Genomic DNA, 17,651 nt, shown 5'->3' with positions numbered 1-17,651 from the left:
ATCAACTATTCCGTCTAAATGGAAATGATAAAGCTCAATAATTTTAGCAAGACATTTTTCGTAATTTCTCACGAAAACTGTTTCTCTCCCCACTAAGTCAATGATATATTTCTCTTTACCAGGTTCTTTTGGCTTATTCAATGTCAATGTCACTTTTTCTTTTCAAACTTCATTGTTGCTTTGTTAAAGAAAAAATTATTTAGTGTTATAGCACCATCTCTCGCTGTCTCCTTTTTTTTGCACATAACGAAGAAATATTTTCTGTTGCATCAAATTCTTCCATATGGTGTGAGTAGTTTTGATAACTTAGGATGTCTTTTACAATAATTGGTTCTATATAATCCACATCACTTGGAATAAAGTTTAAGTTTCTTTTGACTGACATATTTCTTTCGGTCGTATCATTTATCTTAAAGTGTGCTTGAACACATATAGATAAATTGAAGGAAAAAAGGGGAAAGATTTTTTTGGATGAATTCAAAAAGTTAAAAATCCAAGAAAGGGGAAGCTTTAATTTTTCACCCAAGAAAGAAATGAAGAATCTGAAAATATAATAGAAATCAACTAAGTTTAGAAGTGTAATTTTGAAACTTTTGTCAAAAAATCTTTATTTATTATCCATCAAATTCTTATTTCTCATAACCCACAGTAATAGGCTCTTGTCCTAAACCACAATCAACTATTCCGTCTAAATGGGAATGATAAAGCTCAATAATTTTAGCAAGACATTTTTCGTAATTTCTCACGAAAACTGTTTCTCTCCCCACTAAGTCAATGATATATTTCTCTTTACCAGGTTCTTTTGGCTTATTCAATGTCAATGTCACTTTTTCTTTTCAAACTTCATTGTTGCTTTGTTAAAGAAAAAATTATTTAGTGTTATAGCACCATCTCTCGCTGTCTCCTTTTTTTTGCACATAACGAAGAAATATTTTCCTGTTGCATCAAATTCTTCCATATGGTGTGAGTAGTTTTGATAACTTAGGATGTCTTTTACAATAATTGGTTCTATATAATCCACATCACTTGGAATAAAGTTTAAGTTTCTTTTGACTGACATATTTCTTTCGGTCGTATCATTTATCTTAAAGTGTGCTTGAACACATATAGATAAATTGAAGGAAAAAAGGGGAAAGATTTGTTGGATGAATTCAAAAAGTTAAAAATCCAAGAAAGGGGAAGCTTTAATTTTTCACCCAAGAAAGAAATGAAGAATCTGAAAATATAATTGAAATCAACTAAGTTTAGAAGTGTAATTTGAAACTTTTGTCAAAAAATCTTTATTTATTATCCATCAAATTCTTATTTCTCATAACCCACAGTAATAGGCTCTTGTCCTAAACCACAATCAACTATTCCGTCTAAATGGAATGATAAAGCTCAATAATTTTAGCAAACATTTCTCGTAATTTCTCACGAAAACTGTTTCTCTCCCCACTAAGTCAATGATATATTTCTCTTTACCAGGTTCTTTTGGCTTATTCAATGTCAATGTCACTTTTTCTTTTCAAACTTCATTGTTGCTTTGTTAAAGAAAAAATTATTTAGTGTTATAGCACCATCTCTCGCTGTCTCCTTTTTTTTGCACATAACGAAGAAATATTTTCTTGTTGCATCAAATTCTTCCATATAGTGTGAGTAGTTTTGATAACTTAGGATGTCTTTTACAATAATTGGTTCTATATAATCCACATCACTTGGAATAAAGTTTAAGTTTCTTTTGACTGACATATTTCTTTCGGTCGTATCATTTATCTTAAAGTGTGCTTGAACACATATAGATAAATTGAAGGAAAAAAGGGGAAAGATTTTTTTGGATGAATTCAAAAAGTTAAAAATCCAAGAAAGGGGAAGCTTTAATTTTTCACCCAAGAAAGAAATGAAGAATCTGAAAATATAATTGAAATCAACTAAGTTTAGAAGTGTAATTTTGAAACTTTTGGTCAAAAAATCTTTATTTATTATCCATCAAATTCTTCTTTCTCATAACCCACAGTAATAGGCTCTTGGCCTAAACCACAATCAACTATTCCGTCTAAATGAATGATAAAGCTCAATAATTTTAGCAAGACATTTTTCGTAATTTCTCACGAAAACTGTTTCTCTCCCCACTAAGTCAATGATATATTTCTCTTTACCAGGTTCTTTTGGCTTATTCAATGTCAATGTCACTTTTTCTTTTCAAACTTCATTGTTGCTTTGTTAAAGAAAAAATTATTTAGTGTTATAGCACCATCTCTCGCTGTCTCCTTTTTTTTGCACATAACGAAGAAATATTTTCCTGTTGCATCAAATTCTTCCATATGGTGAGTAGTTTTGATAACTTAGGATGTCTTTTACAATAATTGGTTCTATATAATCCACATCACTTGGAATAAAGTTTAAGTTTCTTTTGACTGACATATTTCTTTCGGTCGTATCATTTATCTTAAAGTGTGCTTGAACACATATAGATAAATTGAAGGAAAAAAGGGGAAAGATTTTTTTGGATGAATTCAAAAAGTTAAAAATCCAAGAAAGGGGAAGCTTTAATTTTTCACCCAAGAAAGAAATGAAGAATCTGAAAATATAATTGAAATCAACTAAGTTTAGAAGTGTAATTTTGAAACTTTTTGTCAAAAAATCTTTATTTATTATCCATCAAATTCTTATTTCTCATAACCCACAGTAATAGGCTCTTGTCCTAAACCACAATCAACTATTCCGTCTAAATGGGAATGATAAAGCTCAATAATTTTAGCAAGACATTTTCGTAATTTCTCACGAAAACTGTTTCTCTCCCCACTAAGTCAATGATATATTTCTCTTTACCAGGTTCTTTTGGCTTATTCAATGTCAATGTCACTTTTTCTTTTCAAACTTCATTGTTGCTTTGTTAAAGAAAAAATTATTTAGTGTTATAGCACCATCTCTCGCTGTCTCCTTTTTTTTGCACATAACGAAGAAATATTTTCTGTTGCATCAAATTCTTCCATATAGTGTGAGTAGTTTTGATAACTTAGGATGTCTTTTACAATAATTGGTTCTATATAATCCACATCACTTGGAATAAAGTTTAAGTTTCTTTTGACTGACATATTTCTTTCGGTCGTATCATTTATCTTAAAGTGTGCTTGAACACATATAGATAAATTGAAGGAAAAAAGGGGAAAGATTTGTTGGATGAATTCAAAAAGTTAAAAATCCAAGAAAGGGGAAGCTTTAATTTTTCACCCAAGAAAGAAATGAAGAATCTGAAAATATAATTGAAATCAACTAAGTTTAGAAGTGTAATTTTGAAACTTTTTGTCAAAAAATCTTTTTATTATTATCCATCAAATTCTTATTTCTCATAACCCACAGTAATAGGCTCTTGTCCTAAACCACAATCAACTATTCCGTCTAAATGGGAATGATAAAGCTCAATAATTTTAGCAAGACATTTTTCGTAATTTCTCACGAAAACTGTTTCTCTCCCCACTAAGTCAATGATATATTTCTCTTTACCAGGTTCTTTTGGCTTATTCAATGTCAATGTCACTTTTTCTTTTCAAACTTCATTGTTGCTTTGTTAAAGAAAAAATTATTTAGTGTTATAGCACCATCTCTCGCTGTCTCCTTTTTTTTGCACATAACGAAGAAATATTTTCCTGTTGCATCAAATTCTTCCATATAGTGTGAGTAGTTTTGATAACTTAGGATGTCTTTTACAATAATTGGTTCTATATAATCCACATCACTTGGAATAAAGTTTAAGTTTCTTTTGACTGACATATTTCTTTCGGTCGTATCATTTATCTTAAAGTGTGCTTGAACACATATAGATAAATTGAAGGAAAAAAGGGGAAATATTTTTTTGGATGAATTCAAAAAGTTAAAAATCCAAGAAAGGGGAAGCTTTAATTTTTCACCCAAGAAAGAAATGAAGAATCTGAAAATATAATTGAAATCAACTAAGTTTAGAAGTGTAATTTTGAAACTTTTGGTCAAAAAATCTTTATTTATAATCCATCAAATTCTTCTTTCTCGTAACCCACAGTAATAGGCTCTTGGCCTAAACCACAATCAACTATTCCGTCTAAATTGAAATGATAAAGCTCAATAATTTTAGCAAAACATTTCTCGTAATTTCTCACGAAAACTGTTTCTCTCCCCACTTAGTCAATGATATATTTCTCTTTACCAGGTTCTTTTGGCTTATTCAATGTCAATGTCACTTTTTCTTTTCAAACTTCATTGTTGCTTTGTTAAAGAAAAAATTATTTAGTGTTATAGCACCATCTCTCGCTGTCTCCTTTTTTTTGCACATAACGAAGAAATATTTTCTTGTTGCATCAAATTCTTCCATATGGTGTGAGTAGTTTTGATAACTTAGGATGTCTTTTACAATAATTGGTTCTATATAGTCCACATCACTTGGAATAAAGTTTAAGTTTCTTTTGACTGACATATTTCTTTCGGTCGTATCATTTATCTTAAAGTGTGCTTGAACACATATAGATAAATTGAAGGAAAAAAGGGGAAAGATTTTTTTGGATGAATTCAAAAAGTTAAAAATCCAAGAAAGGGGAAGCTTTAATTTTTCACCCAAGAAAGAAATGAAGAATCTGAAAATATAATTGAAATCAACTAAGTTTAGAAGTGTAATTTTGAAACTTTTGGTCAAAAAATCTTTATTTATATCCATCAAATTCTTCTTTCTCGTAACCCACAGTAATAGGCTCTTGTCCTAAACCACAATCAACTATTCCGTCTAAATTGAATGATAAAGCTCAATAATTTTAGCAAAACATTTCTCGTAATTTCTCACGAAAACTGTTTCTCTCCCCACTTAGTCAATGATATATTTCTCTTTACCAGGTTCTTTTGGCTTATTCAATGTCAATGTCACTTTTTCTTTTCAAACTTCATTGTTGCTTTGTTAAAGAAAAAATTATTTAGTGTTATAGCACCATCTCTCGCTGTCTCCTTTTTTTTGCACATAACGAAGAAATATTTTCTGTTGCATCAAATTCTTCCATATGTGTGAGTAGTTTTGATAACTTAGGATGTCTTTTACAATAATTGGTTCTATATATCCACATCACTTGGAATAAAGTTTAAGTTTCTTTTGACTGACATATTTCTTTCGGTCGTATCATTTATCTTAAAGTGTGCTTGAACACATATAGATAAATTGAAGGAAAAAAGGGGAAAGATTTGTTGGATGAATTCAAAAAGTTAAAAATCCAAGAAAGGGGAAGCTTTAATTTTTCACCCAAGAAAGAAATGAAGAATCTGAAAATATAATTGAAATCAACTAAGTTTAGAAGTGTAATTTTGAAACTTTTTGTCAAAAAATCTTTATTTATAATCCATCAAATTCTTCTTTCTCGTAACCCACAGTAATAGGCTCTTGGCCTAAACCACAATCAACTATTCCGTCTAAATTGAAATGATAAAGCTCAATAATTTTAGCAAAACATTTCTCGTAATTTCTCACGAAAACTGTTTCTCTCCCCACTTAGTCAATGATATATTTCTCTTTACCAGGTTCTTTTGGCTTATTCAATGTCAATGTCACTTTTTCTTTTCAAACTTCATTGTTGCTTTGTTAAAGAAAAAATTATTTAGTGTTATAGCACCATCTCTCGCTGTCTCCTTTTTTTTGCACATAACGAAGAAATATTTTCTGTTGCATCAAATTCTTCCATATGGTGTGAGTAGTTTTGATAACTTAGGATGTCTTTTACAATAATTGGTTCTATATAGTCCACATCACTTGGAATAAAGTTTAAGTTTCTTTTGACTGACATATTTCTTTCGGTCGTATCATTTATCTTAAAGTGTGCTTGAACACATATAGATAAATTGAAGGAAAAAAGGGGAAAGATTTGTTGGATGAATTCAAAAAGTTAAAAATCCAAGAAAGGGGAAGCTTTAATTTTTCACCCAAGAAAGAAATGAAGAATCTGAAAATATAATTGAAATCAACTAAGTTTAGAAGTGTAATTTTGAAACTTTTTGTCAAAAAATCTTTATTTATTATCCATCAAATTCTTATTTCTCATAACCCACAGTAATAGGCTCTTGTCCTAAACCACAATCAACTATTCCGTCTAAATGGGAATGATAAAGCTCAATAATTTTAGCAAGACATTTTTCGTAATTTCTCACGAAAACTGTTTCTCTCCCCACTAAGTCAATGATATATTTCTCTTTACCAGGTTCTTTTGGCTTATTCAATGTCAATATCACTTTTTCTTTTCAAACTTCATTGTTGCTTTGTTAAAGAAAAAATTATTTAGTGTTATAGCACCATCTCTCGCTGTCTCCTTTTTTTTGCACATAACGAAGAAATATTTTCCTGTTGCATCAAATTCTTCCATATGGTGTGAGTAGTTTGATAACTTAGGATGTCTTTTACAATAATTGGTTCTATATAATCCACATCACTTGGAATAAAGTTTAAGTTTCTTTTGACTGACATATTTCTTTCGGTCGTATCATTTATCTTAAAGTGTGCTTGAACACATATAGATAAATTGAAGGAAAAAAGGGGAAAGATTTGTTGGATGAATTCAAAAAGTTAAAAATCCAAGAAAGGGGAAGCTTTAATTTTTCACCCAAGAAAGAAATGAAGAATCTGAAAATAATAATTGAAATCAACTAAGTTTAGAAGTGTAATTTTGAAACTTTTTGTCAAAAAATCTTTATTTATTATCCATCAAATCAGATCAAATTCTTATTTCTCATAACCCACAGTAATAGGCTCTTGTCCTAAACCACAATCAACTATTCCGTCTAAATGGGAATGATAAAGCTCAATAATTTTAGCAAGACATTTTTCGTAATTTCTCACGAAAACTGTTTCTCTCCCCACTAAGTCAATGATATATTTCTCTTTACCAGGTTCTTTTGGCTTATTCAATGTCAATGTCACTTTTTTTTCTTTTCAAACTTCATTGTTGCTTTGTTAAAGAAAAAATTATTTAGTGTTATAGCACCATCTCTCGCTGTCTCCTTTTTTTTGCACATAACGAAGAAATATTTTCTTGTTGCATCAAATTCTTCCATATGGTGTGAGTAGTTTTGATAACTTAGGATGTCTTTTACAATAATTGGTTCTATATAGTCCACGTCACTTGGAATAAAGTTTAAGTTTCTTTTGACTGACATATTTCTTTCGGTCGTATCATTTATCTTAAAGTGTGCTTGAAGACGTATAGATAAATTGAAGGAAAAAAGGGGAAAGATTTTTTTGGATGAATTCAAAAAGTTAAAAATCCAAGAAAGGGGAAGCTTTAATTTTTCACCCAAGAAAGAAATGAAGAATCTGAAAATATAATTGAAATCAACTAAGTTTAGAAGTGTAATTTTGAAACTTTTTGTCAAAAAATCTTTATTTATTATCCATCAAATCAGATCAAATTCTTATTTCTCATAACCCACAGTAATAGGCTCTTGTCCTAAACCACAATCAACTATTCCGTCTAAATGGGAATGATAAAGCTCAATAATTTTAGCAAGACATTTTTCGTAATTCTCACGAAAACTGTTTCTCTCCCCACTAAGTCAATGATATATTTCTCTTTACCAGGTTCTTTTGCTTATTCAATGTCAATGTCACTTTTTCTTTTCAAACTTCATTGTTGCTTTGTTAAAGAAAAAATTATTTAGTGTTTATAGCACCATCTCTCGCTGTCTCCTTTTTTTTGCACATAACGAAGAAATATTTTCTTGTTGCATCAAATTCTTCCATATGGTGTGAGTAGTTTTGATAACTTAGGATGTCTTTTACAATAATTGGTTCTATATAATCCACATCACTTGGAATAAAGTTTAAGTTTCTTTTGACTGACATATTTCTTTCGGTCGTATCATTTATCTTAAAGTGTGCTTGAACACATATAGATAAATTGAAGGAAAAAAGGGGAAATATTTTTTTGGATGAATTCAAAAAGTTAAAAATCCAAGAAAGGGGAAGCTTTAATTTTTCACCCAAGAAAGAAATGAAGAATCTGAAAATATAATTGAAATCAACTAAGTTTAGAAGTGTAATTTTGAAACTTTTGTCAAAAAATCTTTATTTATTAATCCATCAATTTCTTCTTCTCATAACCCACAGTAATAGGCTCTTGCCTAAACCACAATCAACTATTCCGTCTAAATTGAAATGATAAAGCTCAATAATTTTAGCAAAACATTTCTCGTAATTTCTCACGAAAACTGTTTCTCTCCCCACTTAGTCAATGATATATTTCTCTTTACCAGGTTCTTTTGGCTTATTCAATGTCAATGTCAATGTCACTTTTTCTTTTCAAACTTCATTGTTGCTTTGTTAAAGAAAAAATTATTTAGTGTTATAGCACCATCTCTCGCTGTCTCCTTTTTTTTGCACATAACGAAGAAATACTTTCCTGTTGCATCAAATTCTTCCATATAGTGTGAGTAGTTTTGATAACTTAGGATGTCTTTACAATAATTGGTTCTATATAGTCCACATCACTTGGAATAAAGTTTAAGTTTCTTTTGACTGACATATTTCTTTCGGTCGTATCATTTATCTTAAAGTGTGCTTGAACACATATAGATAAATTGAAGGAAAAAAGGGGAAGGAAAGATTTGTTGGATGAATTCAAAAAGTTAAAAATCCAAGAAGGGGAAGCTTAATTTTTCACCCAAGAAAGAAATGAAGAATCTGAAAATATAATTGAAATCAACTAAGTTTAGAAGTGTAATTTTGAAACTTTTGTCAAAAAATCTTATTTATAATCCATCAAATTCTTATTTCTCGTAACCCACAGTAATAGGCTCTTGGCCTAAACCACAATCAACTATTCCGTCTAAATTGAAATGATAAAGCTCAATAATTTTAGCAAAACATTTCTCGTAATTTCTCACGAAAACTGTTTCTCTCCCCACTTAGTCAATGATATATTTCTCTTTACCAGGTTCTTTTGGCTTATTCAATGTCAATGTCACTTTTTTTTCTTTTCAAACTTCATTGTTGCTTTGTTAAAGAAAAAATTATTTAGTGTTATAGCACCATCTCTCGCTGTCTCCTTTTTTTTGCACATAACGAAGAAATATTTCTTGTTGCATCAAATTCTCCATATGGTGAGTAGTTTTGATAACTTAGGATGTCTTTTACAATAATTGGTTCTATATAATCCACATCACTTGGAATAAAGTTTAAGTTTCTTTTGACTGACATATTTCTTTCGGTCGTATCATTTATCTTAAAGTGTGCTTGAAGACACATATAGATAAATTGAAGGAAAAAAGGGAAAGATTTTTTTGGATGAATTCAAAAAGTTAAAAATCCAAGAAAGGGGAAGCTTTAATTTTTCACCCAAGAAAGAAATGAAGAATCTGAAAATATAATTGAAATCAACTAAGTTTAGAAGTGTAATTTTGAAACTTTTTGTCAAAAAATCTTTATTTATTATCCATCAAATCAGATCAAATTCTTATTTCTCATAACCCACAGTAATAGGCTCTTGTCCTAAACCACAATCAACTATTCCGTCTAAATGGGAATGATAAAGCTCAATAATTTTAGCAAGACATTTTTCGTAATTTCTCACGAAAACTGTTTCTCTCCCCACTAAGTCAATGATATATTTCTCTTACCAGGTTCTTTTGGCTTATTCAATGTCAATACACTTTTTCTTTTCAAACTTCATTGTTGCTTTGTTAAAGAAAAAATTATTTAGTGTTATAGCACCATCTCTCGCTGTCTCCTTTTTTTTGCACATAACGAAGAAATATTTTCCTGTTGCATCAAATTCTTCCATATAGTGTGAGTAGTTTTGATAACTTAGGATGTCTTTTACAATAATTGGTTCTATATAATCCACATCACTTGGAATAAAGTTTAAGTTTTTTGACTGACATATTTCTTTCGGTCGTATCATTTATCTTAAAGTGTGCTTGAACACATATAGATAAATTGAAGGAAAAAAGGGGAAAGATTTTTTGGATGAATTCAAAAAGTTAAAAATCCAAGAAAGGGAAGCTTTAATTTTCACCCAAGAAAGAAATGAAGAATCTGAAAATATAATTGAAATCAACTAAGTTTAGAAGTGAATTTTGAAACTTTTGGTCAAAAATCTTTATTTATAATCCATCAAATTCTTCTTTCTCATAACCCACAGTAATAGGCTTGGCCTAAACCACAATCAACTATTCCGTCTAAATGAAATGATAAAGCTCAATAATTTTAGCAAAACATTTCTCGTAATTTCTCACGAAAACTGTTTCTCTCCCCACTAAGTCAATGATATATTTCTCTTTACCAGGTTCTTTTGGCTTATTCAATGTCAATGTCACTTTTCTTTTCAAACTTCATTGTTGCTTTGTTAAAGAAAAAATTATTTAGTGTTATAGCACCATCTCTCGCTGTCTCCTTTTTTTTGCACATAACGAAGAAATATTTTCCTGTTGCATCAAATTCTTCCATATGGTGTGAGTAGTTTTGATAACTTAGGATGTCTTTTACAATAATTGGTTCTATATAGCACATCACTTGGAATAAAGTTTAAGTTTCTTTTGACTGACATATTTCTTTCGGTCGTATCATTTATCTTAAAGTGTGCTTGAACACATATAGATAAATTGAAGGAAAAAAGGGGAAAGATTTTTTGGATGAATCAAAAAGTTAAAAATCCCAGAAAGGGGAAGCTTTAATTTTTCACCCAAGAAAGAAATGAAGAATCTGAAATATAATTGAAATCAACTAAGTTTAGAAGTGTAATTTTGAAACTTTTGGTCAAAAATCTTTATTTATAATCCATCAAATTCTTCTTTCTCGTAACCCACAGTAATAGGCTCTTGGCCTAAACCACAATCAAACTATTCCGTCTAAATTGAATGATAAAGCTCAATAATTTTAGCAAAACATTTCTCGTAATTCTCACGAAAACTGTTTCTCTCCCCACTTAGTCAATGATATATTTCTCTTTACCAGGTTCTTTGGCTTATTCAATGTCAATGTCACTTTTTCTTTTCAAACTTCATTGCTTTGTTAAAGAAAAAATTTATTTAGTGTTATAGCACCATCTCTCGCTGTCTCCTTTTTTTTTGCACATAACGAAGAAATATTTTCTTGTTGCATCAAATTCTTCCATATGGTGTGAGTAGTTTTGATAACTTAGGATGTCTTTTACAATAATTGTTTATATAATCCACGTCACTTGGAATAAAGTTTAAGTTTCTTTTGACTGACATATTTCTTTCGGTCGTATCATTTATCTTGAAGTGTGCTTGAAGACGTATAGATAAATTGAAGGAAAAAAGGGGAAAGATTTTTTTGGATGAATTCAAAAAGTTAAAAATCCAAGAAAGGGGAAGCTTTAATTTTTTACCCAAGAAAGAAATGAAGAATCTGAAAATATAATTGAAATCAACTAAGTTTAGAAGTGTAATTTTGAAACTTTTTGTCAAAAAATCTTTATTTATTATCCATCAAATCAGATCAAATTCTTATTTCTCATAACCCACAGTAATAGGCTCTTGTCCTAAACCACAATCAACTATTCCGTCTAAATGGGAATGATAAAGCTCAATAATTTTAGCAAGACATTTTTCGTAATTTCTCACGAAAACTGTTTCTCTCCCCACTAAGTCAATGATATATTTCTCTTTACCAGGTTCTTTTGGCTTATTCAATGTCAATATCACTTTTTCTTTTCAAACTTCATTGTTGCTTTGTTAAAGAAAAAATTATTTAGTGTTATAGCACCATCTCTCGCTGTCTCCTTTTTTTTGCACATAACGAAGAAATATTTTCCTGTTGCATCAAATTCTTCCATATAGTGTGAGTAGTTTTGATAACTTAGGATGTCTTTTACAATAATTGGTTCTATATAATCCACATCACTTGGAATAAAGTTTAAGTTTCTTTTGACTGACATATTTCTTTCGGTCGTATCATTTATCTTAAAGTGTACTTGAACACATATAGATAAATTGAAGGAAAAAAGGGGAAATATTTTTTTGGATGAATTCAAAAGTTAAAAATCCAAGAAAGGGGAAGCTTTATTTTTCACCAAGAAAGAAATGAAGAATCTGAAAATATAATTGAAATCAACCAAGTTTAGAAGTGTAATTTTGAAACTTTTGTCAAAAAATCTTTATTTATAATCCATCAAATTCTTCTTTCTCGTAACCCACAGTAATAGGCTTTGGCCTAAACCACAATCAACTATTCCGTCTAATTGAAATGATAAAGCTCAATAATTTAGCAAAACATTTCTCGTAATTTCTCACGAAAACTGTTTCTCTCCCCACTTAGTCAATGATATATTCTCTTTACCAGGTTCTTTTGGCTTATTCAATGTCAATGTCACTTTTTCTTTTCAAACTTCATTGTTGCTTTGTTAAAGAAAAAATTATTTAGTGTTATAGCACCATCTCTCGCTGTCTCCTTTTTTTGCACATAACGAAGAAAATTTTTCCTGTTGCATCAAATTCTTCCATATGGTGTGAGTAGTTTTGATAACTTAGGATGTCTTTTACAATAATTGGTTTTATATAGTCCACATCACTTGGAATAAAGTTTAAGTTTCTTTTGACTGACATATTTCTTTCGGTTGTATCATTTATCTTAAAATGTGCTTGACACATATAGATAAATTGAAGGAAAAAAGGGGAAAGATTTTTTTGGATGAATTCAAAAAGTTAAAAATCCAAGAAAGGGGAAGCCTTAATTTTTCACCCAAGAAAAAAATGAAGAATCTGAAAATATAATTGAAATCAACTAAGTTTAGAAGTGTAATTTTGAAACTTTTTGTCAAAAAATCTTTATTTATTATCCATCAAATTCTTTCTCCTAACCCACAGTAATAGGCTCTTGGCCTAAACCACAATCAACTATTCCGTCTAAATTGAAATGATAAAGCTCAATAATTTTAGCAAGACACTTTTCGTAATTTCTCACGAAAACTGTTTCTCTCCCCACTTAGTCAATGATATATTTCTCTTTACCAGGTTCTTTTGGCTTATTCAATGTCAATGTCACTTTTTCTTTTCAAACTTCATTGTTGCCTCGTTAAAGAAAAGATTCTTTAGTGTTATAGCACCATCTCTCGCTGTCTCCTTTTTTTGCACATAACGAAGAAATATTTTCATGTTGAATCAAATCCCTCCATATGGTGTAGGTCATTGTCATAACTTTTATATCTTTGACAAGAATTGGTTACATTATTTCACAATCCACACATAGATTATCAAACATTGAAATTTAAAAAATACTAGCCTTTAGTACTGCCTTAATCGAGAAGGGCTAATACAATGAGCCTTTAGCCGGTATGTTAAATGGTTTTTGGACTTATTATCTGTGATTTGAATTTCGAGCCTCTTTAGTACTTGTATTCCATATGTTGTTGTCGCTTGTTGTTTTTATTGCTGAACATGTTGGCGATTCGATTTTGAACTTTTTCATTACTGCGGAGTAAGCTAACAACTCTTTTACATACAGTTGTCCAGGTAATGTTCGAATATGTCTTTGAAAACTTTCATATACTTTGCCCCAAAATATACTAGCCTTTGGTACTGTCTTAATCGAGAAGAGCTAATATAATGCGCATTTAGCCGGTATGTTAAATAGCTTTGGACTTATTGGACCTACCTCGGAGGTCCTTTGAATTAACCTATGTTCGTTTTTCCGTCCGTCCGTTCGTCTGTTACCAGCTTTTTACTTCATTAGTTTTTTTCTGATTCATTGCATAGTTATGGGAAATGACAGTACCCAAAAGTGACGGAGACCGGTTTTTGAAAACCATATTTTGGGTAAATTTAGGCCTAAAACTGCCTAAAAATAGAGTTTTTTGGATTTTTTTTTTTTTCATAAAGATAGAAGGCAAGGTTCCTTCGGGGGCTTTCAAAGGTGAAAAACCAGCCCTTATCGTCTGCACATACTCAGCACCCATTTTCGCTAAGTACCCCCTCCACTCGGAACTCCTGGGTTTCATTATTTTGCTCATCACTAATTATTTCATAATCAATTAATTACAGCCAACTTATCCTTCTTCCTTGTTCAATGCCATGTTTAGAGAAGATTCGAGTCTAAAATTTCATAATTGTTCATCGTCCACATAATATGGGACTTCCGGTAAAACCAGCCTTTTCCAGAAGACAAAAGCTTTTATGTTGGATTTTCTTTCATCATTTCGGGGTAAAGGGATTATTTTCTGTCTTTAAATTTGATCAATTGACAGCGAGATGCGAGGTGCGATGGCAACCAATGATTAGAAGAATCTCCAAGACCTTTAAAACGGAAATCAAGGGCAATTAACTACAATTCTTCGCGGTAATCTTTTTGTAAAACCAATGACCAATCTTTCACTAAATCTGAACGAGAATGAAATCGTAAAGATTAATGAATACTACTTTTTTGCTTGGTTTGAAAAAACGACCGATATGTAATTTAACCAAGTTTCGGTTTATTTTCCCAACGCGATACCAGGCCTCATCTTCAGCTCCGTCATTTCCCCTTTTAGTGCAAGGTTTTGGAATTGTTCCAGTTTCTTGTGTTTTGAACTGCATTCAAAGTTTAAAATGTTGTGAATCAACAAGACGTTTCTTCAGGATTTTTACATCTAAGGATTTTACAATTAACCAATAAGTTCTAATTCTAAAATTTCGTGCATGGAAATACCAGTTATGATAGGTTTTAGTTTTTTTCAAAGAAGGTTGCCTTTCAAATGTTCAAGTTAATCTTTTAGAACGGTCTAACTTAACTTAATTGCAATATTTATCACTTGTTATTTTACAATTTAGAATTAGGTTGTTAATTTTGTATTGGAATTTTCCATGTATTATATTCAGTTACATTACATTACAGAGTATTTGATTTAATGATAATTTATTGAATAATACAAAAACAATCGTACCAAACATTTCAAATTATATCCGTTAAATCTCTTTTGTACTTGGTGTTCAGTAAAGTACTTAAAGACATACTTTTGCGTTAATTTAGACAAACTCCAGGGTCCTTATCCAGAATAATAAGGATTTTTTTCGAAATTATTTTGACACGAGTTTGGGAAAGTTAACTTAAGTGCTTTTACATAACAATAAGAAATAGTCGAACGTGCGCAACGCACTGGGCTCTACTTCAGTGCCTTCAAATTATTCATAGGCCCAATTGTAGAACCCCAGATATTCACCCAAGGAACAAGTGTGCCAAATTTCAGCCAAATCGAACAATTTTTGAAGTCTCCAGGCTGCCCCAAAGCTTTAGCCTCGTTTTGGAGAAAAACTCGTCCCCAGGCCCCAAAAATCAAAATTTTTGAAAAATGAAAAAAGTGCCCCGAGATATTCACCCAAGGAACAAGTGTGCAAAATTTCTGCCAAATCGACCAATTTTTGAAGTCTCCAGGCTGCCCCAAAGTTTTGGCCTCGTTTTGGCGAAAAACTCGTCCCCAGGCCCCAAAAATCAAAATTTTCAAAAAAATGAAAAAAACGTCCCCAGATATTCACCCAAGGAACAAGTGTGCCAAATTTCAGCCAAATCCGACCATTTTTGAAGTCTCCAGGCTGCCCCAAAGTTTTAGCCTCGTTTTGGAGAAAAACTCGTTCCCAGGCCCCAAAAATCAAAATTTTTGAAAAATGAAAAAAGCGCCACCAGATATTCACCCAAGGAACAAGTGTGCAAAGTTTCTGCCAAATCGAGCAATTTTTGAAGTCTCCAGGCTGCCCCAAAGTTTTGGCCTCGTTTTGGCGAAAAACTCGTCCCCAGGCCCCAAAAATCAAAATTTTCAAAAATTGAAAAAAGCTCCCCCAGATATTCACCCAAGGAACAAGTGTGCCAAATTTCAGCCAAATCCAAGCATTTTTGAAGTCTCCAGGCTGCCCTGAAGTTTTTGTGACAGACAGACAGACAAACAGACAGACAGACAGACAGACAGACAGACATTGTCAGATTGTAGCTCAACTGAAGTTGAGAACTACAAAATTTTCTTTTTAAACTATTTCCGTTGAGAATTTGATTATAAAAATTACTTAATGAACTTAAGACGTCAATTGATATATGTGTAGATTGCCTCTCCATTTTCAATTGGGAATAAACGAGCTGCGCTGGAAGGTCGCCCTAATAGCTTAATAGCTTGAAAAGCTTCAATAAGTTTAGAAATATGAAAGACTGAAAATTGGATTAAAGTGTTTCTAAACAGGAGAAGTATGCTATTGTAACCAAGCTCGCTCTACGATTAAAAAAGTTACGGTGTATGCATGCTCATAATCTCATATATCGTGCATTTTTAATGAGCTCTTTTATCCATAGGTGAAATCTTATTGGCTCATTTAAGCTTTAGAAATTAGATGAGACGAGATTCATTGTTTCTGATTTGGAAACATTAAACTAAAATGGTCATATCGGTTAGACGCAACCGATATGGACACTTGCATGTCATCCAGCTCAGAGTCACTTATATGAAACATTCTTCCAAGAAGTATCTAGTTTAAATAAAAACAAGCAAACAAAGATTTGGAAACATTAAACTAAAAGGGCAATATTGGTTAGACGCAACCGATATGGACACTTGCATGTCAGCCAGCTCAGAGTGACTTAAATGAATGTAAATTAACTGAAATGTTCTTCTAAGAAGTATTTCTTTTCAATAGAAACAAGCAAACAAAGATTTGGAAGCATTAAACTAAAATGGCCATATCGGTTAGACGCAACCGATATGGACACTTGCATGTCATCCAGCTCAGAGTGACTTAAATGAATATAATTCAACTGAAACATTCTTCCAAGAAGTATCTATTTTCAATAAAAACAAGCAAACAAAGATTTGGAAACATTAAACTAAAATGGCAATATTGGTTAGACGCAACCGATATGGACATTTGCATGTCATCCAGCTCAGAGTGACTTAAATGAATATAAATCAACTGAAACATTCTTCCAAGAAGTAATTCTTTTCAATATTAACAAGCAAACAAAGATTTGGAAACATTAAACTAAAATGGCCATATGGGTTAGGCGCAACCGATATGGACACTTGCATGTCATCCAGGTCAGAGTGACTTAAATGAATGTAAATTAACTGAAATGTTCTTCTAACAAGTATTTCTTTTCAATAAAAACAAGCAAACAAAGAATTGGAAACATTAAACTAAAATGGCCATGTCGGTTAAACGCAACCGATATGGACATAGGCATGTCATCCAGCTCAGAGTGACTTTGATGAATGTAAGTTAACTGAAACATTCTTCCAAGAAGTATTACTTTTCAATAAAAAACAAGGAAACAAAGATTTGGAAACATTAAACTAAAATGGTCATATCGGTTAGACACAACCGATATGGACACTTGTATGTCATCCAGCTCAGAGTCACTTATATGAATGTAAATCAACTGAAACATTCTTCCAAGAAGTATCTCTTTTCAATAAAAACAAGCAAACAAAGATTTGGAAACATTAAACTAAAATGGCAATATTGGTTATACGCAACCGATATGGACACTTGCATGTCATCCAGCTCAGAGTGACTTAAATGAATATAAATCAACTGAAACATTCTTCCAAGAAGTATCTATTATCAATAAAAACAAGCAAACAAAGATTTGCAAACATTAAACTAAAATGGCCATATGGGTTAGACGCAACCGATATGGACACTTGCATATCATCAAGCTCAGAGTGACTTAAATGAATATAAATCAACTGAAACATTATTCC

At 31.2% G+C, this 17,651-nt stretch overlaps 1 long non-coding RNA gene across 1 annotated transcript in view; it reads left to right on the top strand.

Moving 5' to 3' along the window:
• LOC136800914 (uncharacterized) overlaps window positions 1–14,696 on the top strand; it is a 34,612-nt gene extending 19,916 nt beyond the window's left edge. Inside the window, exon 4 of the long non-coding RNA XR_010845774.1 lies at window positions 13,978–14,696. This is a non-coding gene — a long non-coding RNA (uncharacterized lncRNA). The remainder of the gene's footprint in view (window positions 1–13,977) is intronic.
• Window positions 14,697–17,651: the final 2,955 nt, after the last annotated feature.

This window comes from Clytia hemisphaerica, unplaced genomic scaffold (genome assembly GCF_902728285.1).
Source record: "Clytia hemisphaerica strain Z4C2 unplaced genomic scaffold, Clytia hemisphaerica genome assembly, whole genome shotgun sequence".
NCBI classification, from domain to species: Eukaryota; Metazoa; Cnidaria; class Hydrozoa; order Leptothecata; family Clytiidae; genus Clytia; species Clytia hemisphaerica.
Note: the sequence above shows the minus strand (reverse complement) of the source record. Positions and strands in the feature narration are given on the sequence as shown.